Source organism: Mustela nigripes, chromosome 9 (genome assembly GCF_022355385.1).
Source record: "Mustela nigripes isolate SB6536 chromosome 9, MUSNIG.SB6536, whole genome shotgun sequence".
NCBI classification, from domain to species: domain Eukaryota; kingdom Metazoa; phylum Chordata; class Mammalia; order Carnivora; family Mustelidae; genus Mustela; species Mustela nigripes.
Window position 1 is genome coordinate 4479122 of NC_081565.1, and position 21518 is coordinate 4500639.

Below are 21518 nucleotides of genomic sequence, written 5' to 3' on the forward strand. Positions count from 1 at the left end.
ATTTACTTGGAAGAGAGAATGAGAACATGAGCATGGGGCAGGGCAGAGGGAGAGGCAGACCCCCTGCTGAGCCCCCCCATTCATGACCTAGCGGAAGGCAGATGCTGGGGAGTGAACCACCCAGGCGCCCCCACCAAGGGAAAGCGGTTTTAAAAGGGAAGAATAATGGCATGATTGAATAGTGGCGGGAAAGTCCCCGTGGAGAAGGAGAGCCTGGTGGAGAACTGCTGGGCAAGAGAGAAGTCCCCATGGTCTCAGCTCCTTGTCCTGGAGCTCTGCTCCCACAGGTGGTCAGCATGGACACATCCTCCCGGTGTTTAGTGGGTAAAAACGACTGGTTATTTAGTTCATGCTTCTGCAGATGGCGGTTGAGGTCGGGGTTCCTCGTGTGTCTGCAGTCAGCTCTGGGAGGGCTCACGTCTGGGCCTCTGGCAGGCTTGGCCGGGTCACTCGCTGGGCATCCGGCAGGTTTCCTAGGAGGGACATACACAAGGCCTCTTGAGGTCCGGGGTCAGAACTGGCCCAGTGTCACCACCAGCTCCTGTCACTGGTGGAAACAAGTCCTAAGGCCAGTCCAGACTCAAGGATAGGGAAGAGGGACCTCACTTCTTGATGGGAGGTGCCTCAGGTCACGTTGCAAAAAGATGTGGATGCGAGGCAGAGACTCCTTTGGCTCTTGTTTGTGAACAGTCCCCTCCAGCCGTCTGTGAGCAAAGCACGTGCACTGGATCCCCACAGGGTTGGTGTGTGGTGGGTGCACTTCTCTTCCTTTCGCAGGTGGGGAAGTGGCCTCGCCGCGTGTTCAGGATCGCACAGCTACTGAGTGGCAGAGCTGGGGCCCAAACCTTTGTCCTTAGTCTCTCTGATGGCAAAGCCCCTTCCTTCTCTGTTTGCCTTCCTGACAGTGTTGGTTTACCAGAGCAGACGAGAGTGTCGAGTCTTCTCTTTTCTTTTTTGGCAAGGGGGTATTTTTGTAAATGATTATTATCTCAGAACGGACTGAGGGTGGTGGTTATCTTATGGGATTTATGTGTTTACTGTGCGGAGAATAGACTACGTGTTTATTAGAATCTCATTGAGGACACCATGGTGGGCTAAGTTGGTCTTTCATTGACAGGGTTCCTGTCCCCACTCTCAGCTGGACCCTCCATGTCCTTTGACAGTCTTTTCTCTTGTCTTTGGTTCGCTGGCCCTCCTCTTCCTCTTGGCAGCCTGTCTAGACAGTCACCGCTGTCTACAAGGCCTCCTTCAAACCCCCTTTTGCCTCGAGGACTTCTGACTGTTATGTCTGCCTTCATCCCTGACTCTTTCTGTCTTTGACATTGGGACCCCAGCCTCTAACCCAGGGTTAGCCGCCTCTGTTCAGGTCCTCCTCCCGCCAGAACAAGTCCTAACCAGTGTCTGTCTCCTCACCCCGCTGGACTTCCAGTTCTGAGACCAAATTCCAAAAAAAACAAAACAAATTGCCTCTGCCTCAGGGAACTTGGACTCTGTCACTGGTTGAGTAGCCTTGGGCAGGTCACCGTCCCTCAAGTTCACGAATCTGAGGATCCTGAACAGTCCACTTAGGGAGAAGAGGGTCTGCTTGTGTCTGCGTAGGAAACCCTCCGCCAGGGTGCATTTCTGTGTGCAGTGGCTTCCTGTGTGTCGTGGGTCCCGACCCTGTGTGCGTGTGGGACAGCTGTGCAGCCCACGACAGCCCTTGTCACTCCAGCGCCAGAACTTTGTGGGCTGTGGGGCTGGAGAGGCCGCTCTGCCCGTAGTGCCCTGGGAAAGCTGCTGGAGGGGGGGCTGGGCTGGGCTGGGGGCTGGGGCTGCAATCTCGGAAAAGATGCTATTTGGTTAGAAAGTAAAAACCACAGTGCAGATATTTTTTTAAAGCTCTCTGGTTAAAGGGAACAGATAAGCGAGTCATTAGATGAAATCAAGCATTTCTAGTCTCTCTGACCTTGCTTATTGGGAGCCTGGGAGCATTGCCCTTGTTTAAAGCCCCTGGTTAGGATCCCACAGCACAGAGGGGCAGTGGGGCTTCTGTCGGCCTGCTGAGCTCCCGGAGCTGGTGCAGGTGTGCGGGACTGCCGACGCCGAGGGTCTTTCTTCTGATAGACTTTGCTGGGAGAGTAAATAGTCCCGCTACTTACTTATCATGTAACCTCGGGGAAATTACTTAATTTCTGTCCGGTTCGGTATGCTTGTCTGTAAAAGGAAGGCAACTAATGACGCCTGCCCAACAGTGTGAGCGGCGAGGGAGGGAGGACTTGGTGGAGAGCTAGCCCCCCGCACGTCTCCCCTGTGACTGTGCTTACTGTGGAAGACCACGTCTTGTTTACGTGGTAAATCATTTGTTGAAGATTTGTCACACTGCCATGATTATTCTCTGCTTTCAAGACGTGTCCTGTAGCTCTTACTCATTTAGTCGTTCATTCACTGCGTTTGTGTTCATCAAGCACCTACTCACGGCAGGGTGCTGTAGATTATTTTCTTAGTGCTCAGGTTCATTTCTGACATTGTGTACCCAGAGCTATGGCTTGGTGAGTACCTGCGTCAGTAGAATTGATTACCTGCGGGCTAGTTTCTAAGATCAGGGTATAAAAGGGAACATTGTGTCTAGTCAAAATTACCCTTGAAACCCCTTAAATCTGTAATATATCAGGGGGTGACCAAACCTTTTCTCTGCAGAGTTGTATGCGAAATATTGGCTTTGTAGGCCGCACATTGCCCCTATCACGTATTCTTCATTTTCTGAGCCTTCCAGAAACAAGCCTTGGTCTGCATGAACAGCCTGTGGGGGCAGGTTCCAAGACAGCCCAGCGTTGCCTGCTTTGTGGACATACAGGAGCCCAGATGCAGTCCCTCCCCTGCATCTTGTCTTGGGTTGATCTTGTGACCGCGTGACCACGGCAGAGACCGTGCCTGGTGTGTGATTTCTGACTGTGGCTGGGCTCTGACTCCTCGCCTTGGATCCTCTGCTCTGGGGAAGGGCAGCTGCTAGGTGGAAGGGAGAGGCTCAGGGGGTGAGGAGCCCAGGCTCCCTGCTAACAGCACGGGGATGGGTACTGAGCTTGGAAACAGCTCCTCCGGTCCTGGGTAAGGCTTCGGTGACACAGCCCTGGCCAGGACCTGAGCCAGGACCTGCCAGCTCATTGAAATCATCCCGTCTGTGGGTGATTATCAAATCTTCAGCAGTGAAAAGGGAACAGCATTCTTTTTTTTTTTTTAAAGATTTTATTTATTTATTTATTTATTTATTTGACAGAGATCACAAGTAGGCAAAGAGGCAGGCAGAGAGAGAGGAGGAAGCAGGCTCCCCGCCGAGCAGAGAGCCCAATGTGGGGCTTGATCCCAGGACCCTGGGATCATGACCTGAGCTGAAGGCAGAGGCTTAACCCACTGAGCCACCCAGGCTACCCCAACAGTGAGGCATTCTAAAGAACGCCTGCTTGCCTGCGAAGGTGATCAATTCAGTCAATCACAAATGCAGTCAGTTCCTCTGGTACTAAGTATCTGTACCAGTTCACCGTGTCACCAAGTCTGTTAAGGAGTGGGAGAGTTCACGTGACCTGAGAGGAAGATGCAGCCGTTCCGGGTGGGCCAGCCGCTGCAGAACAGCACTCACTACCACAGCCCCCGCCAAGGTCAGCACTGGGGGCTCAGTGTCTAGTTTGATGGCTCGCGCTCTAACACAGCAGTGCGCTTGTCTGTGGAGAGCTTGCGCGCCCCCCCCCCCCCGAATGGCTCCAGATGGCCATGCTCTTTTTCGGTCTCACCCCGAGGACCCTCTGTACTTAATGGCTCTTCCCCGGGCAGCTGGCGGCTGACCTGTGTCCTGTGGCCTGCCTCGGAAAGATGAGCTGTGCCAATTGGTTCTGGCGCAGGAGTTTGATCCAGGCGTTAGACTGTGTGATCACTGGCTGGCACTTGAGCTGAAGAGGCTTTCAGAACTGGAGGCAGGCAACCATGCTCTCGTCCCAAATTATGAGGAGGTAAGGTAGTAGTTCAGGAGCGTCTCGTGCATGTGTTTAACATACTGGTTCGAGCACCTGCTGTGCGCTGGGCCTTGTTTCAGTCACTTAGGTTATGGGCCTCCATCCTCGTGGCCCATGGGTTTCTGGTAGAACAAGAGGAGTCAAGGGCGACCCTACGGGTTTTGGCCTGAGCAGCCGGCTGTAAGGATGGAGCTGCCATCAGCTCATTCAAGGGGCGAGGCAGTGGAGGAAGGCTGGAGGGCAGTTAGCAGTGCCTCCTGGGTATCCGAGTGGAGGTACAAGTGCATTAGCTAGGCAAAGAAGTCTTGAAAGGAGGGAGATCTGTACTAGAGATACACACTTAGGTGTACTAGAGATACACACTTAGGAGTCTTGGCAGAAAGATTGTTTTTAAAGCTGTAGGATCGAGGAAGCTCCCTCTGGGAGTGGGCTTCTGGGGAGAAGGGAGGCAGGTGCAGAGAGACATCAGCAAGAAAATGAGGCCTGCTGGTTCTCGGGGCCGCCTGCCTTCTTCGTTCCCGGCCTTCCGGACAGCTGGCTGGTTCGCTGTCCTTGGATTCCCAGCAGTCTCCTTGCATCTTCTTTATCCTAAACCTTTCTTTTTACTTGAACATGTTCATTGGGTTTCTGTTCCTTGCTACGGAGAAGCCGTGGCTAAAATGGTGGTATCATCCCCATTTTCATGTAGGAAACAGTTTTGGAATTAAATTTACTGAGGGTTATCCCAAGTGGCCTAGCTGGAACGGGTATCCACCCCCCTCCGGCTCCAAAGCTTGTGCAAAGTGTCCTGGGATCCATCGTTCCTGAGCCGTGGGTGGCCGCTGTGTGTGGTGTGTGGTGTCGTGTGAGTGGTTTCAGGTGTCTCCTGCGGATGAGGAGGTGTGGGCGGCGGTGCCCAGCTGGAGAGCTCATTGGCTTGAGCTTGAAATTTCAGGGGTCCCAGTGCAGTGAAAGGAAGCATTGAGCGGGTAGTTCATTGATTAATCTTTTTTCATTTTCAGTCAACAACTATTTCAGTACCTCCTCCGTGTCCGATCCCATTAGGCACAAATCTTTCTGAACCTGAGTTCTTCATCGGGACCACAGAACACAGAACTGAGAAACTGTTCTCAGATCTTCCCGGGGGGGCGGGGAGCGGGTCATTCTAGTTGCAGCAGAGAGAGTTCATTCATTACACCCGACAGGTACCTGCCTTAGCGTCTCAGGCTTCATTCTCTCCTGTTAGGGTCCTTAGTTGAGAAAGGCAGAAACCCAAATAGCCCCAAGGTGGTTCAGAATTGTAGATGAGTAACTTCTATGACAGGTCAGAGCCGAGATGTGAAGAGTTAAGTCAGGGTTAACCAGGCAGAGTGAGGGAGGGTGGGTTGGGGACTGTCTAGATGAGGAAACCTTGTGTAAAGGTCCTGAGGCAAAACGGTGGGAGGGGGGAGGAGCCCTCAGTGGGGATGACCAGAGCCTTTGTTGACAAGCTGAAAAGCCATAGAAGTTTTTTTGTGTTTTATTTTATTTATTTATTTATTTATTTTGAAGATTTTACTTATTTGAGAGAGAGCGAGAGCATGAGAATGGGGTGAGGGACAGAGGGAGAAGCAGGCTTCCTGCTGAGCAGGGAGCCCGATGTGGGACTCAGCAACTGAGCCACCCAGGCACCACCAGTGTTTTAAGTGGGCCGCTAGTGCGTGCATTTGTGAAAGCTTGATTGAGGTCGGATGTCAGATTTGTGCTCTAATGAGATTACCCCAGCTTCAGTGGGAGAATGCCCTGGAGCAGCAGGAGCCAATGCCCCTGGCTGCTGCAGGAGCCATCCCGGCAGCTGATGCAGTGTGGATGGGGTGGCCGTGGTGGGCAGGTTCACTGGTATTTGGAGGCGAATGGGCAGGACTTGCTGACCGTGGGGTTTGAAGGATAACAGGAAGTGAGGTGGGTCAGGGATGACAGCCAGATTTCTAGCTTGTGTTCACGGGTGGCACAGTGCCTCGAAGTAGGGGAGGAAACCCCCTTGTTTCTTTGGTTTAAATATGAACGGTAAAGTATGGTTCCTTTAGGGCTCTCCCTGTTTTTGTTAACCTTGTTGCAGGTGTGTGCAGGTTAGTTCTCCTTGAAGTTCTTAACTTGTGGGATTTGAGGGGCTGCTCAAGGGAGCAGTTTGGAGGGACAGTGCTCCAAGTCCATGTTGAGAGAGCATCCCTGAGCCTGGCATGACCTCTCTGGGGCAGCTTGTCTATGGGGCTCCGCTCGGGGATAACTGTGCACGTCCTGACCTTCAGAAAGTACCAGAGACCTGGCTGAGGCTCATTATATTTCTTTTTCATGGGCAGTTGGGCTCCTAATGAGAGTGTTTTCTATTAGGAGGTCCCAGGAAACCTCCATTCATGAGTGAGATTTATTGGAAGAACTGCTGTGTCCTGTGCTCCTGTGGGTAACTCATGCTTGCTACAGGCAGCCTCCAGGGTGTTGCCATCCAGTGAATGGGACCCATGGTGCTGCTGTATCAAGGCTGACAAGTTGATTTTTCTGTTTATATGAAAATGAACTTCTTTTAAGGCTTGTGGGTGGTGACCCTGGATAGGTAGCATGAAGGGCGGGAGGATGGGAGCTCTGCCTTGGCCTTACGAATTTGCCCAGTACATTTACACCTGTCATCCTTGGTGGCCTCCCGGGAGCTGGGCACCCCTGAGTTCTACAGAGGATCACTGGAAGCTGGTGGTACAAATTGGCTAATGTCCTTCCATGTCTCCTTTACTTCTTCCAATTAAGAAAGCGGAGGACCACCGTACACTTAACTCTTGAGACTTTTTTTTAAAAAGATTGATCTGTTGGGGTGCCTGGGTCGCTCAGTGGGTTAAGCCTCTGCCTTCGGCTCAGGTCATGATCTCAGGGTCCTGGGATCGAGCCCCACATCGGAGTCTCTGCTCGGGGGGGGGAGCCTGCTTCTTCCTCCCCATCTGCCTGCCTCTCTGCCTGCTTGTGATCTCTGTCAAATAAATAAATAAAATCTTTAAAAAAAATAAAGATCAATCTATTGATTTGTCAGAGAGAGTGAGAGAGAGCACGAGCACAAGCAGGGGGAGCGGCAGGCAGCCCATTGAGCAAGGAGCTGGATTTGCACCTGGATCCCAGGACCCAGGGATCATGACCTGAGCTGAAGGCAGGCGCTTAACTAACTGAGCTTCCCAGGCGCCCCGAGACGTTTTTTTAAAAAATGAAACCGAAGGGGAATGTACTCAGCTGAGAACGGGCATGAGGGGAGGGTGAAGAGAATTCCCTGGGTAGGTTACTTGATTGGCCACTAAAAAATTGATTATTAATTGAACCCATTGCTTGGGCTTGCCTTCTCCAATTTTCCAGTCTTGCTGAGAAGCCAGTGGTTAATAGTTTGACTTAACGTGTTAAACAAAATCCAGCTGAGTAAATGAAGATCTGATTGGCTTTTTTGAACATTCATGAATTGGGCAGCATCCCATCTAGCAAGTAGAAAGGAGCTCGGAGAAGAGGTGTGAAATGGGGGCGCCTGAGTGGCTCAGGGGGTTGAGCAACTGCCTTCGGCTCAGGTCATGATGGTGGAGTCCCGGGATCGAGTCCCACAGCGGGCTCATCTTGTGAAGCCCGTTTGTGAAGCAAACTCCCCTCTCATGCTTTCTCTCTCTCTCTCTCTCTCTCTCTCTCTCTCTCTCTCAAATATGTAAATAAAATCTTTAAAAAAAAGAATGTGTGAAATGGAAGGGCTTTATAGGCAGAAGTAGGGCGGGAAGCTATTAGTAAAAGGAAAGAAAGGATCCCTTTGGGTTTGGTCCCCTTCCTTTGGGGGCTGGGTGGGGGTCTGTCATGCAGATTACCTTTCCAGGGCAGATCAGGAAATGCAGACTGAGTGGGTTAATGGTCACGTTCCTGATGTCAGCCCTTGGTTTGCTGTTATGGGGGCCCTTGACTCCATTTGAGGCCTGTTTTCTTTTTCTATCTTCCTTCCTTCCTTTCTTTCTTTTTAAAATAAACTGACTGATATTATTGGTAGTTTTATTATTTTTGTATAGTCTTGAACTTCAACAGTTGAAATGTTCAGCTTCTTTTGTATCTTCCTTTGTAGCAGAACCTGCTCCTAGACTAAGTATCGCGTGCCCTTGCAGTGCCATTTAAGCGCCAAGAATGAAGAGTTTCTGGGGGCCAAGAAAGCATGTTATGGGACCCAATCTTCTACTTCATTCAGCAGATATTAATGAGGACTTTCTATGTGTCTAGCACAATGCCGGGCACTGGGGATACAATAGTGAGCAAAATAGACATAGCCAAGCCTCTCACCGCCCAGTGGAAAACAGAGGCCATCAGCCCAACCAGCAGCACAGTGGGATGGTCACAGGATCTCTGGCCCAGTGACCAGCCCAGGGGGTCAGCAAAGGTGTCCGAGATGAAGCAGTTGCTTAAGCAGTAGGAGCTGAGCAGATCCTAGATGGTCTGGACGGCAGCTTCACAGTGGTTCCAGGGCTGATTTGACAGCGGTCTGCGTTGGTGCCAGGCTGTGTGGTGGAGCTGTACTTGATATAGGCGGAGGGGCTGGGTTTGAATAAATGTACACAAGGCGGTAATTGTGCATAGTCACAATTACTCTTAAAAATCCCAGTGGAAGACTAGCAAAGTCAGTTATCCTTTCAGAACTAAAAGGATGCTGTCTCTTTAGAGCAGGGCTCAGCACCCTTTTCCCCCTCCAAGGCCCCAATGCACTTGGTTCCCTGAATTTGTAAATAAAGTTTTATTGGAACACAGCCACACCCATTTATTCACAAATCAGCTGAACTGTTTTCCTACTAAAATGTCAGAGTCCAGTAGTTTAAAGACTGTGTGCCCCACAAAGCTAAAGATCTTTACTCTCTTGCCTTTTAAAGAAGACATTTGCTGACTCCTCCTTTGAGCAAATGTAAGAATTTGTTTTATATTTAGGCACCATATTCTAAAAAGAAAATTGTTTTCTTTAAACACAGAATCCTGTTAGTGAGGTGAGACTTTCACACCACGGAAGGCGAGAAGGGGCGGCGCAATCAGTCTCCGTGCCTCTCTTGCCCGACTGTCACCCGGGGTCATATGCTTATTAACGGAAGAGAGAGTGACTTGCCCAAAATATTTATCCTTCCCCTCTCCCTTCCTTCCTTCCCGTTCTGCGTGTCCCTCTGTTTTTTCAAGTGCACATAATGGGGTTGGCTGAGGTCAGTGGAATGTATCATATACTCTTCGTACTTCAGGTGGAGGGCTGGTGAAGAAAAGAACAGCGAGATGTTGGTCTTAATTTGCAGACGATGTGGTTCTACTACCGGGAAGCTAAAATGTCCTAGTGATGCAGGAGAGAAAAGTGGGAGAGAGCGAGAACCCAGAACACTGCCCTGCGGCTCTCCACTGCATTGTGCCTGGCGGCGCAGTCTCAGGAGGTCATTGGCCCTACGCTGGGCCAGTATTGTTCACCTCAGCACTGGGAAGGTTTTAGTTTCATTTGCATTGAACTATAAACGTGTTTTGATTCGATAGTTGTAGAGAAACTAATCATGTGGCAGGCGGACCTTCAGGTGGCTTCCTCATGTTCCCGCCGTTGTCTGTTGAGCTGAAGGGACCTGTGAGCAGGGCCAACCCAGAGAGTATGGCAGAGGTGATGGGGTGTCACTCCCTAATTGTGTTTTGTTACGTGAGACTCTTGCTAGCAGACACACTCTGGAGACATCGCCCTTTGTGTTGGACAAGTAAGGCGTTCCATGTCGCAGGGAGCTGAGGGTGGCCTCCATCCTCCAACCAGCAAGAAGCCGAGCCCTTACCCTTCTGTCTCCGAGGAAATTAATTCTGCCGGCCACGTGAGGGAGCTTGGACACGGGCCTTCCCTGGTTAAGCACCATGTGAGACCTCAGCCCTGCCAGCACCTTGACCGCAGCCTTGCAGAGGTCCCATTTAAAGGCACATCGTCGGGACCTGACCCACCTGACCCACGTGACATAATAAATGCACGTTTTTTGTCACACAGCAATAGAAAAATAGCACAAGGCATAAAGAGTTTACCCCAGTTGTTATTGGTTCATATTCAACATTATAAAAATCCAAGCTAATTGCAGGAATCTGGGGTAGGTTGGGCTTCGCCCCCCACCCCTTGAGAGTTGACCTTAAATCCTTCAGTCATCAGTCACTTGGCCGAAGTGGACTGAGTGGAAGCTTCCATGAAAGTGTCGCACGATGTTTGGTGGGTTGACGGTCGCACCGCAGTGAGCCGGAGAGTACCCGTGTTTGTGGGAAGTGCTCACGGAGGAACTCGAAGGAACACAGCGTGCTCGGTGTGGAACTGACCTCGCATGGTTCCGGAGAACAGGAGTACACGCGCCGTCCGTCCGTCTGCACGGCCGTGTGTCCGTGGTGGTTAGCCCCGGCCGTAGAAGAGCAGTCAGAGAGGTCGAGAAGGTTTTTCCTCCTGGAGCAAAGGGGGGGGGGGCTAAAAGTAGCCCTTGGTGTTTGTTATTTTGTGCCGAAGCAGAAGAGGCCAGCAGAGGGAGGACCCCTGTCTGCTGCGGGTGCTCGTGTGAAAAAGCTTGGTTCTTGGGTAAATGTTTTCTCATTCGCTGCTCACAGCAGCCTGTGTTGTGGGTGTTGTTGCTTGTCGCCTTGCTGCTGGCCGAGGGGGAAAGCTGATCGGCCCGGTTTCCTGAGCTGTAGCGGTCCAGCCGGGCCTCACCTCGAGCTGTTCCCCTTCTAAGGAACTGGCCTCCAGGAAGAGGCCGAACTGCCCGGGAGACGCTGAGCCCGCATCCTGCCTTCCGATGGGCGCTCAGCTCACAGCCCTGGTGAGCCTGTAGGCCTTCGTGCGCCCTGTCTCGTCTGGCCGGCAGATCCCCCGCGGGCTCCTGCCGCTGTTTCCGTGGCGCCGACAAGGGACTGCTGATGAGCCCCTGCTAGCAGGCGCCTTGCTCCTGGCCTGCTGGTGGCCGCCCCCTGGGACGAGGTGGGCGCCGCACCCCAGCCAGCCCAGCGTGCTCCCGCGAAGCGCACGTGGAGGGTAGGGCCCGTGCTTGTGCCTGGTGCCCCCGAAGTCAGCCCAAGCCGCCACGCTGGTCATCCCTCCTCCTCCATGCAGGTCCGCCTGACCCTTCTTGTCCACACCGAGTTCCCCTTTTGGGCCTGCTTCACTGGAGCTTCAAAGCAGGGGGGCGCCCGTTCCAGCATTTGGGGGCCATACCGACTGTGGCTTTCTCGTTCACCCTGTTCTGCCCGTGACCCTCCTCCAGGCTGAAGAGTTCCTGACCTTGTGGTTTGTCGTGAGCCTGCTGGTCTGTTTGGTCTGGCTGCTGCCTTCCTGGACCTCATCCACTTTTCCGTAAGCTGTGGGAAATGGTCCAGCCCCCCTGCAGCCTCCCTCTAATCCTGCCTGCCGGACTGAGCATCAGGCTCCTTGAAGAGGAAGCGGGCTCCTGGTTCTCCCGCCCCAGTCCCCCACCTTCTGTAGCTGTGAGGGCTGGCCCCCAGGGGGCCGTCCACTTGGGCTTTCTTCTGCTTGCTGAGGTTCTGGTGGTACCGGAGGGCGCCCCGTTCCTGTGGGCGAAGAGCACGTCGGGCCTGAGTGGCCAGCGCTTTAACCACACCAAGTTCAGGCCTCAGAACTCAATGTCGAGGTGACTGACATCTCACTTCTGCCAAAAATAGGTGGGGAAAGCCCCAGTTATTTTAGTTCTTTAAGGGCGGATTCTATATTTACTTGGGGCTCCTGGAAACAAAAGACAGGATCATATTAATAATTGAGGTTAAACCTAAGAAATGTATTCACAAATAGTATTTGGGCTATTGATTTGTTTAATAGAGAACAGGTATTAAGTGGCTACTTGAAGAGCATTGTAGATCGTGTAAAACCAAGATTGAAGACCAAATTCATGGTGTTACTTTATATCCTCCCTGAAATTTCTTCTGGAGTGTCGTACCAGGGAAAAGTTTCCCTCTTCTGTTGAGTTCATATATTTTCTTTGGAAGGTCAAATTAATTCCTTTTTACCTTTGCTACTAGGAAACTCAGAACCAAACTATCCATGGCTCAGTTGCAGTAAATCTTTAGTTTCAAGCTTCTGATTCTCTTCTCTTTTAAACCCTCTTGTTTTGTGGTTAGTGTTGCCTAAAGAAATCCCTGCATGGGGGGGGGGGGGTTGCTTTGTCACTTTGTGCCTTAATTCTGTGGTTTGCCTTGGCTGCCCGGCCCCCCTTCTGGGTAGAAGCAGCTGTATGTTATGTCAGTGATGAGGTACATGTTTTAACCAACGTAGACAAGAGCTTGTTGACCTGTGCACTGGGGGAGAACTCTGATATCCACGTCTCCTCTAAGGAGTCCAGTCCCATGGCACAGTACCGACTGAGGAGGATTTTGTTCGGACCGAGACAGTGTCTGTGGGACCCATAGCGACCGGAGGCTCTCTGCCCAGGTGTGTTAAGGACCGGTGGCTACAGCTACGCCCGGGGCTTGCCTTCTGGCTGCGTTTCCTTTGCCCACCTTGCTCACCGGATAGAGGGGAGAGGAGGAAGATTCTTGGCAGATGCTTTTAGCAGGACCCCTGAGGCGTGACGGAGGAAGCGAAGTTTAGTTCCATTTTTAACGTTAAGGTAGTTTGGTTGCGTCTTTCCTCTTAGGGTAGAGCATTTGCGCTTTTGTTTTTGATTTTGCATTTCCTGTGTGTACCTCCCAAAGCAAAATGGACTGCTAAAAATGTCACTTGGTGTTTTATTTTTTGCCTAGAATAACATTTAAGACTTGTGAACACTGTGAGTCACAAGATAGTTTTAGGAGAAAAGAAATGTTATTTGTGTTTGTATTTCCTTCTAGAAATTTTCCAGTTGATTTTGTATGCTTATTTAATTGGACATATATGGGGGCGCCTGGGTGGCTTAGTCATTAAGCATCTTCCTTCAGCTCAGATCATGATCCCCAGAGTCCTGGTGTTGGACCCTGCATCGGCTCCCTACTCAGTGGGAGGCCTGCTTCTCCCTCTCCCACTCCCCCTGCTTGTGTTCCCTCTCTCGCTGTGTCTCTCTCTATCAAATAAATAAATGAAATCTTTAAAAAAATGATTGGACGTATATAATCTATTTCTTTCATCAGTAGCAATATAATAATGTTTTATTTGCTGGTACCTTGCATCTCTCCTTGTATGCTGAACAGCCTATTTTTAAAAGTAGAGTAAGTTTTGTAGGAAGACAGTTAGGAAGGTAGCTGGAAAACAGGCCCTGTGCATGTCCATCATCTTCAGAGCTTTCCCATGGGCCTGCCACCAAGTGGGCTTGGGGTTGTGCCCCTGGAGTCCCCAGTGTCTGGCACGGTGTAGACACTTTGTCAATGCTCGTTGGAAAGTGAAGTCAGTAGCAGTACAGGCAGGGAAGGGTTAAAGAAGAATGGCTTTCTGAGACTAAGTAGGTAGGGAAATCAGCCAGGCCAGTGGGTCTCAGACTTAGAGTGTGTCCGAGTCACCTGGAGGGCTGGTGAGAGCGGATGGCCAGCCCCACCTGCAGAGCTTCTGATCCAGCAGGTACGGCCTGGGGCGCAGGAGATCCCGATTCTACCCGTTCCATAAGTGAGGCCGCTGTTGCCACTGCTGTTTCAGGACGAGACTTTTGAGAACCACTGATCTATGCTTATTGCCCTTCTTTTCCAGAGGAGAAAAGAGGCCAAGAGGAAGTGTGCTTTGTCTGTTTAACCAAACCAGTTAGTGGCAGAACCTACATGAAAAGCCAGCCTCCCACTCCCTAACTTCCAGGAGAGAGGAATGTGTTCTGGTGTCCCTAAATGAGCAAACTGCTGTGGTAACCACATGCTCTGGTTTCTTTCTTGGGAATGAATTCCAGATCGCTGCCCACTTTGGGCCAGGACAAGAGGGGTGGTTCCAGATGTTCGTTATTTAATCCTACAGACATGCTTTGTACCAGCTGCCCGTTTGTGACCAGATGACGTCCACCACCCATCAAAGGAGGTGGTTTGTTTGGAAGCCGATTAAAGCCCTCTCAATGTGGCCAGTTGTGTTCCTGAAGTGTCTTGCCCATCTTGGAGATCTTAGCACAGCCCTCAGGCTTGGTCAGCTGTGGACGGACACACTGCCCCGGGGCCAAGCCAGCCCCTACCCAGCTCATTTCTCCGCAGCATGGTAGGCACCGAGGTTGGGGAGGGAGGTGCGCTCCCGACAGACCCCTGGGCTTCTCAGGATCTCTTCGCCTGGGTGAGACGCTGAGAATCTGGTGGGCAGGCAGCCTTGGAGCGCAAGCTGTTCGGTCTGGACAGAGGGAGGTTATTGTCGGCATTTCCTGCTCACACCTTTATCTTTCATTTCCCATGCGTCGTGCGTACTGTTGGCACCCAGGACCGCGCCTGCACATTCGGATCTCACCTGGAGGAGCTTGCTGTTAAGACAAGGTTAGGGGAGTTCATTTGGTCTCAATGTCACCAGCACACTGGGGAAACGATCTTGTTGGAAGGAGGAGGACTTCAGGGTGGCTGCTTTCTCACCCTGTGGATAGCGTGTTGAGATCTCCTCAGAGCAGGAGAAGAAGGTGTGCTGGGACCCCTGTGCTCTGTCCCCCTCTGTAGAGCGCACTGCCCGGGAGCACCTCTGGGAGGCAGGCGGGCTCCTGGGTCCCGAGGACTCACCCTGCTGGCACAGGCTGGCCTGCCGCCTCTCCCCACTCCCTCCCTCTGCCATACTGACCAGGTCTCCTGACTCACCTCTAGCCAGCTGGGCCAGGGCCTTCCAGACATGCTGGTCCCTCTACCAGAAACACTTTCCCTCAGTCCACATCCCCCACACACCCCCTATAGAAAAGGAAAATCTGGGCAGTTGTCGTGAATCTTTCTGGCTTCAGTTTAAACCAGTTTCCTTGCAGGGTTCATGGTGGTTGCCTGCGTGAAAGATGGCTTCAGAGCACCCTCTCCTGCCTTCCTACTGCCCCCATCAGTGTTCCTGCACTTTGCACGTAAGCGGCTTGCACTAGAAGCCCGGCTCTGTCTGCCTCTGGGGGCACCGAGCTGAGGTCCTTCAGCACTCGATCTCCAGCTGGGTGAGGGGCCTCGGCCTACTCTGGAAGCATTCGGCCCACTTGGGATGGTGTGTTTCGTTCAGGTCTCTTCCCTGGTCCTCCTAAGCCTTGGGGTCATGTCTGCCTGACTCTCCACTGCACCCTGGGCACTGAGCACGAGGGGCTTGAGAAATGCTTTGGGCCCTGTGACCTCGTACAGTCATCCTCACGAGTTTCCCTTTGGTCCAAAGAGAGAGGGAATGGGACAGGATCTTCTTGGCGCACAACAGCCAGCTCAGACCAGACTTGACTTGTAGGAGCCTCTTCACTTAGGGCCATGTGGAGGCCATCCTGGCCCGGGCAGGTGGGACCAGTGCTGGGGACACCGACCTTCACCAGACTGGATGTCATCAAAGGCCTTGCACTTCTCCAAGCTCGGCGACCCCTCAACTGGCAGTTACCTCGCCGCCACGTGCCACTCATGACCACAGCCCTGGAAGGAGAAAAAAATTTGTCCTAAATTAAGTGTGGGGCTCTAGATTTCTTTGTACCGGGGGAGAGGCCTGAGTAGGGGCCCCTTATACTTTGGGGAGTTGGCTCTGGGTCAGCTGTAGAGCACAGAGGTGTGAGCTCAGTCTTCCCAGATTGCCCTCTTTGGGTAAGAGATCAGAATTTAAACCCCAGCAGCGCTCTAGTACATCGGTCGGAAGAGGAGATTTGAGCATTTCAGAGCCGGCCTCTCCGCGGATGGGCTCGGGCTCACCGCCCCCAGGAGTGAGTGTTGGCGGCAGAGCGGCCAGCCTGCCGGGGGCAGCCAGGCTGTAACCGAGCTTCAGGACACGCCGTTCTGGGCTAATGTTTTTGTTTTGATGAAAAATTTTAAAACACCGCTCAACCTCCATCACAAAGAATATGAAAATATTATTATAAAGAAACTAAATCTATTTCAGTCCCTGCTTTGTGGTGATACTCAATTTGTAAGGAGAGTTGGAACCAAAATACTTTGAAAGGTCACCTTCAAACACGTGCCGGACTTCTGCAGAGGGTAGACCCGTTTATATTTTCAATCCACTGATTTTCATGCATTTTTCAAGCACAGCCGCTAGCTTTCTGGCAGCTGCGTATTTTTATTATTAAGGCGCCCTTAGTTCTCAGGACACTGGGGCCAGCAGAACAAAACCTTCTTTGGGGGATTTTGGTCAGGGTGGGTACAAAGGGCCCAGGCGTCCTGGAAGAAAATGAAGTGACACGGTTTTCTCCATGGTCATTTGGTGGCTCTTAGACATTTTCAGCTGGACCCCATGAGATTTTCCCCTGCCATTGCTCCTCCTTCCTAAGGAAGGGTTCCACAGACCCCCGCCACAGCCCACGTAACGGGAACCTGTGCTTGGGAATGCTGGGTCCTTGGCAGGTTCCTTGCCTTCCCAGTCGACTTTGTTTTCCTGTCTAGAAAATTCAGGGCTTTCCATCTTAAATATAAAAATATGGTTATCAGCTTAGAATGTGTTTTGAGGACTATAAATACTTTTGTTTTCCATTAAGAAAACCATTAATTCGTGGGTTGGGGTCAGCGTGGAATAAGGACCCAGCAGAGTTCAGGCCAGGTCGCTAGGCCAAGCGGCGGTAGCTTTTCACCCAGCCTTAATCTTGGACACTCTGACACCTCAGCCTCAGCCCCTCTGCTTCTAGCTTCTGTGTATTTTGTCCAGGTTTGCTTTCTTCCTTTTTTTTTTTTTAAAGAGGGAAAGACTGGTGTGAGCTGGGGCTTGGGGGGAGGAGAGAGAGAGAATCTTTTTTTTTTTTTTTTTAAGATTTTATTTATTTATTTGACAGACAGAGATCACAAGTAGGAGCAGAGAGGCAGGCAGAGAGAGGAGGAAGCAGGCTCCCTGCTGAGCAGAGAGCCCGATGCAGGGCTTGATCCCAGGACCCTGGAATCATGACCTGAGCCGAAGCAGAGGCTTTAACCACTGAGCCACCCAGGTGCCCCGGGGAGCGAGAGAATCTTAACCAGGCTCCTGACCTCATGACCCTAAGATCATGACCAGAGCCAAAATTGAGAGTCAGATACTTAACCAACTGAGCGACCCAGGCGCCCCGGGTTTGCTTTCTTCTGATTGCAAATATGACTGTGTATAGTTGCCTTGTGTATGCTTTTGGCAGACACCGTGCCATTGACCCACTCTCTTCCCACGTGAGAATCATTGCCTTAGAGCAATGGCTTGAGGACAGAAACCACGTTTTTCCAGCACAAAGTAGATGCTAAGCAAATACTGTAGCCAGGTATAAATATGCATGGCCTAAAGCAGAAGGGAAAGCAATGAGTGATCACTTTGGTCCCACTTCTGGATGAAGTTTGTTGTCCGAAGCACTCACGCACACAGTAGGTCTTGAGAAATACTGACCGGCTTACCTGCACTCTGGGCCTTGTACTAAAGAGACGCATTTCGGCCAAATATCTTCGCTTGGGGTGGCTGGTTAGTTGGAATTTGGTGACTGGGATTGGTGACTAGGGCCGTCCCTTCCCCTCAAACCCCATGGCTTGGCTCAGGCAGTCCTGTTCCAGGCACAGTGTTTCTAGCCTCTCTCCCCATCAGAAGGGGCTTGTCCGGAGGAATGTTTTGATGTGAAATTTGAACTTCCCTGTTGGAGTCCAAGGACCCACCTGCCCGTCACTTTGCGCACTAGGCTCTGCTGATTTTGCAGCTTGCCCATCTTCCGCTCAAGATTTGGAATTTCGTCACAGTTTCTCCCCCCCCCCCCCCCCCCCCCCCAGTCCTCTGTTCCCCTGGAGGACTAGTTAAAACCCGGGTCCTGGGTCCCTCCCCCGGAGGTCTTGATTCATGAGGTCTGGGTTGGGGGTTGGGATGGAACTGGCATGCTGACCAGCACCAGCTCATGCCAGTGCTGCTGGTGGGACCCAGACCCTTCCCTCCCCTGCCCTCCCCTTCACCCTCAGTTGGGGAAAGGATTAAGACACCGTTTGGTCAGAGAATTGATTCATAGGACCTCAAAGTGAAATTGAATTTCAGTCGAAATCGAATTTTTAGATTTTTGATACATTTGTGTATGTGATTATAGTATTTCTTACTGTGGTTGGTGGTCAAGAGAGGCCAGAAAGCCACCGATCGCCTCCACCTTGGAAACGGCCCACCTGCTGGCGCTATGCCCATGCATGGTCCTTGGTTCCAGACCCAGAGCAGGACACTCAGCCAGGGTCCTTGTGACTCTGGGAAAGGACTGGATTTGTGGTCTCGATCGCCCCTACAGGCCCCTCCCCTGCAGCAGTTCCTCATTGTCCTAGTGAGAAAATCCTCTGTGCCACACTCCCCAAGGAGAAGGGTCTTCAGCATTTTGAGTTAGTGGTAATGGAAATAAATTGCATGAAGGTGATATTTAGCCTTAGTCCCTTCTGATCGATTCTGTTCTGTTTCATGTTTTAATCCACAGAATTGGTTTGGGGACCTGATACTATGTCCGTGTGAGCAGGAGGAATAGACCAGGCGTCGCCCACTAACCCTTTCTGCTGGGGCTCACTCCGTTCCGTCTGTCAGAGATGCTGAGATGCCTGTCTTACCCAAGGCAACCCCGTCTCTTCACACGTTTCGTGGTCCTTTCCCGTAATGTCTGCTTGGCTTACAGCCTTGGGGCTTTCTTCATGAACTTTCCCATATCTTTCTGGAAGGAAATGCTTTATTTCTTCAGCATTTGACTTGCTCTGCTGCGTGTTGGAGCGCTGGGTGTATGGCTTTACTTCTTGGTTAGCTTATAAACCGTGCAAGGGCAGGCTCTGCTCTCCCGTTCAGCCACGGACCGGGCCAGGTCTTCTGTGGCACCAAATGCTCTCCCGTTCAGCCACGGACCGGGCCAGGTCTTCTGTGGCACCAAATGCCCAGCATGTGGCAGGCGGAAGGAGCTCAGCCAAGTTGTGCTGCATTGTATCAGGGGCTGCAGGGCCCATATTCGGTTTCTAAGCTTGTTTAACTGAGGAAGTGTATTCCGATTCCGAGGAACGGAGTTGGAGAACATGAGTCTCTGCTTTCTTCGTTCTCCAGTGTGTGTGGCCTGTGCTTGTTCTTGCTCCTTGGCGTGCTGAGACAGAGACTGCCTCCTGTGGAAAGATTCGGTCCTCTACAAAGAACTTCAGTTCTAGGGGATGCAAAGGCTACAGCTGCCCAGAGAGAACAAGGGAAAACTAGGTTCCCTCTTGAAAAATGTACATAGTGTCCTGCTCTGAGGATTCCAGAATGAAGCATCTGGGTTTTTCATAAAGGTACTCTTTGAGGTGGGTGGTTTTCTGGAGGGTTCTAACAAGAGAGAGACTTCGGAGAGAGTTAAAGGATGTTACTTGGCTGAGTGTAAGACCCAGGAAGGGAGATGGCCAGCCCCTGAAGAACTGTCTTTTAGAAGCACACATTGTGACGCCGGTTTGTTATTAGTCATAGACTGTAAAGGTATAAATTCATGAGAACTGGGAGGCCTTTTTGACTTTGGAAAGCCCCTTATTAATGCTTCCTAGCCAAACGGCAACTCCAGCTGTCACTCAACTACACTTTCTTCCGCAACCTGTTGTTTTTGGAGTTGTTTAAAAAGAGCATCTGGGTTCCAGCTATAATCCACCTCCCGAGTTGAGAGGCTCGGACTGTCACTTTGGCCTCCCCCGTGGGCTAAGAGACTGCTTGAGATCTCACCAGCAGGCGTATTTTTAGCCCGGGAGCTAGCACGGCAAGGAAGTCTTTGATGTGCTGCTGCCGTGAGTGAGCCATCTTGGTCTTGGACTTTTCCAGAAGGGTGTGATTCACTTTTATAAGCAGTACTGGCCTGAAAGTCTTGTCTTCTACTCTTGTTTTGACCTGCTTACCCGTGCATCAAAGTTGTGAACACATCTAATAAACAGCGTATTGGCTGGGCTTTCATTTTGAAAGGAGGAAGAGGGAGCCTACCCTGAGATGCGAGGTCTGAGTGGGAGGCTGGGGTGGGGGCAGGGCCGCAGTGCGCGCAGCCAGGCCCAGAGCTGGTTTCTTAGAAGTGAGCCCTGACCTGGAGACAACAGGCTGTTCGTTCAGGGGACAGAGTGTGCGTGAGTCGGCCTTCCCCCGAGCCCGTATTCTGCTTGACCCACCTTTAGGGTACTTCTCCCTTCCACCCGAGAAGACTGTGGCTGGCATGTAAGCTGGGCTCAGACCCAGAGTGTCTCTCCTCTCAGCCTCAGTTTCCCTACCAGGAAACTGAGAGTCACCGTGAGAATTGAATGCGGAAGGCCTATGAGGTGCCTGGGGTGGTGCTGGACACGGTCCCTGCTGTCGTTATGTGGTCACTTGGTACCTAATGCGTTCTGCACGTGGAGCTGGTACATCTGACTGGAGGTGAATTGGTTTGGATGTCAGGCTCTAAGCCGGTGAAATTCTGGCTTTGACCAAACCAGCGTGTCTCCTGACTTTAGTCCCAGAGTGTCAAGGGCCCTCAGAGCCTCTCGTGGGTGGTGAGACCTCCTGTGGCTGCAGGTTTCGAAGAGAACAGCTGGGTGTCCCCGGTCCTGGAGTGGGCTTTTTTTCCTGGCCCTCTGCATGTGTTTACTTATGACTCTGAAGTTGTCTCATGAAGAGGAGAAATGTGTGGGAGAGGTTGGTTGATACATCTTCAGCCATTACGGAGGAAGGAGCCCGGGACTGGCCTGGTTCAGGATGACTGGGTCCCAGGATGGGGGCACCTCCAATCCCAGGGCCTCCGCCGCCTCCTTGGTAGGCAGACTCCGGATCCTTTCTGGTGCTCACAGTGCAAGGCCAAGAGCCCCGCCACTCACCTGGTACCTGCCCGGGTGCCACCTTGGCCGTGACTGTGGAGGAATGGGATTGATCAGCACTTGCTTCTGAAAGTGAAGAGCACAGTGTGTGTCTGGACCATCATACATAATCAATATTTCTGCCAGAACAGGCCTCCTGCCCCAAACATCTTTGTGAGACAGGAACAAGGGGTCAGGGTCCAGGAAGAAACTCGTGTTGAAGAACAGCTGAGAAGACCCTTTCCTTGTTTTGCTCCAGAGAAAAATTCACTGCCCCTGGTTGGGTGAGACTAAAGGCTCCCTCTCCCTCACCCCCTGCCCTTTCTGCCCTCCACCCATGTGCCTGGGAAGCCAGAAGTTTGCTTTGGAGAACTGGTCATTTTCAGATCCCTCTGTGGTCCGCAGAGACTCCTGTGGCCATTTCCAAGTCGGCACCTGTTTGCTGACTCTGATGCTTTTTGTGGGTCCCTGCATGAAAGGAAGCCTGGAGTTGTTCCTGTAAGCCGAGCCCAGCCCTTCCTCCTGCCCTGAGGAGCAGGCAGGGCTGTCTTTCAAGGCCGCTGGGCCTCAGAGCCCTTCCACAGCCCCCCACCCCACCCCCACCGCCCGTCCTCCTGCTGAATGGCTCTGCAAGCGGCTTGAGCAGCTGAAAAGCCGCTGCGTTTGCTGGTCAAGTCTCCTTTGTGGGACTCCTCATCTGTGTCCTGACGGAGGACTTTTCCCAGCGCCCCCCCCCCCCCCCCCCCCCCCCCG

The 21518-nt window shown here is 52.0% G+C and overlaps 1 protein-coding gene and 1 long non-coding RNA gene across 8 annotated transcripts in view; both read left to right on the top strand.

Annotated features, from left to right (window-relative positions):
* The window catches only part of RAPGEF1 (Rap guanine nucleotide exchange factor 1), a 112836-nt gene that overhangs the window by 9632 nt on the left and 81686 nt on the right, over positions 1–21518 (top strand). The window lies entirely within an intron of this gene.
* Positions 13868–15054, top strand: LOC132024986 (uncharacterized). Its single transcript, XR_009406367.1, has 3 exons — positions 13868–14118; positions 14332–14384; positions 14852–15054. It is a non-coding gene; the product is annotated as an uncharacterized LOC132024986 (long non-coding RNA).